Source organism: Manis javanica, chromosome 16, assembly GCF_040802235.1.
Source record: "Manis javanica isolate MJ-LG chromosome 16, MJ_LKY, whole genome shotgun sequence".
In the NCBI taxonomy this organism is placed as follows: Eukaryota; Metazoa; Chordata; class Mammalia; order Pholidota; family Manidae; genus Manis; species Manis javanica.
The window spans coordinates 4,970,792-4,972,493 of record NC_133171.1 but is presented as its reverse complement, the minus strand read 5'-3'; the positions used below and the strand labels follow the sequence as shown (position 1 = coordinate 4,972,493).

General features: G+C 44.2%; 1 pseudogene; it reads right to left on the bottom strand.

The window, feature by feature from the left end:
- Positions 1 to 316: 316 nt before the first annotated feature.
- On the bottom strand, positions 317 to 1,386 carry LOC108395993 (archaemetzincin-2-like; annotated as a pseudogene).
- Between the last annotated feature and the right edge of the window lie 316 nt (positions 1,387 to 1,702).

Here is a 1,702-nt window from a genome sequence, read left to right as displayed (position 1 = left end):
ACAATTTTTGTCACAACTCTCTTTTTGGGATAACACTACTAATATCCTTCAATTCGTTGGTACATATTTTATTGAATATTGATGTAAGAGTATTTTTTACACTTAATTCTAAGACAAATGCTTCCTATTAAGCAGCCAATAAAGGTTTTTCTTTTTTCCTACAGAGTTTTTATTGTTCAACATGAGTCTCAGTTCAAGGTTTAGGTGGTGTAAAGAAGGTTCTATTCCATTACTCTGAAGCAGTGCAGAATCAGTAAACAGTTTATTCTAATGAATGTGCCAAGTATTTATTTCAATTACTCCTGTTTGATGGTCCCTATTTTTGGAGCACAGCAAGGCATCTTATTATCCATTCTCTCTATTCCTTAAAGTCTTCCACGGGTTTGGGCAGATTCCCACTATCCTCCTGTCTGTGTTTCGGAGCAACTCCAGCTACATTAGCAGTCTCGTCGTCAACCCACCTCACCAGTGCCTCGTATCTTTTTTTCCATAACGTTGAAGCCAACAGCACACCGCAACTTGCAGAAACAGTTAGGTTCAGGGGAGCTGGTCGGCTTCTTCCAAGTGATTGGAGCCTTGCATTAGGCCTGCGAGCCACTGGCAGTGTCTGAGTCCAAATATGTGTCCAATCTCATGGGTTAAAGTCTTTCTGGACCGAAGCAGCAGAACACCAGTCACCTCAGGAGTGTAATAGTTATCAAAACTGAGCAGTCATGGGAGGGCATCTTCTGCAGTTTCCTCACTCCGCCTTCACTGCATGAGCTGTAAACTCACTGCCGTACCTGGCAAAGCTGAATATTCCCACACCATCTGTCAAAGAAGCCTGTCCAAAGACAAAATTCCAGGAGTCTCTTGGGTAAAGATCAATTATTGTTACTCCTACAATACAGAAGGCATCTGCAGGTTTCTTCTTTTTGAAGAACTTCAGGATGTGCCCTGCATGAATTTGTAGGTTCTGTGTGCTATTACTGATGCTGAAGGAACACCTGGTTGCAGAAACAGCAGTTCTAGGAGTTTTACTGTCAAGTCAGAAAAATGCCTCACAATAGCCCTTGAGCCATTTAATACATTCTTCACTGATAATTCTGGTGTGTCCTAGAGCTCCAATGCACTGTATATAATTACTGCATTTCTCCGGAGAGGGTGCCTGTCCGTAAGGATCGCCGAAAAACTGTTCCAAGTCTTAGGAGCCTCAGGATGCAAGGTGATCCAGTCTGATTTCGAATGCAGGGTAATGGATCCAAAGAGATCACGGTTTGGCTGGAAGGCTTCGTTCATCAAACGCTGTTCCCCAGCATTTAGCTTCTCATCCTGTGACACAAGGGCTGGGTTCTTTGACATGAGAGCTGTTCCTAGTGTCTGTTCAGAGTGCCGTACTGTTTCCATAATGGCAGGTGTCTTCCATTCATATCGTGTTCCTATGTAGAGATTTCTTCCTTCCGCTTGAATGGTTCAAACAGCTGGTCCACCATGAGCCGGAAAGGCCAGCACCGCCCAGGCTCTGATGCTGTCCCTGCGCTAACCTCCCACCGCCAGGCCTACACCACCCGCCCTCCCACTCCTGGAGCCGTGCTGCAGCCAGTAAAGTTTTAAAAGTAGTACCTTGTCAAATTCCTTGGTACACTGGAAATCTGTATCAGATCAGTTGTATGTAATTTGATGACTTTATAGGTGAAAGATGGACAAGACATCATTCGTTTCT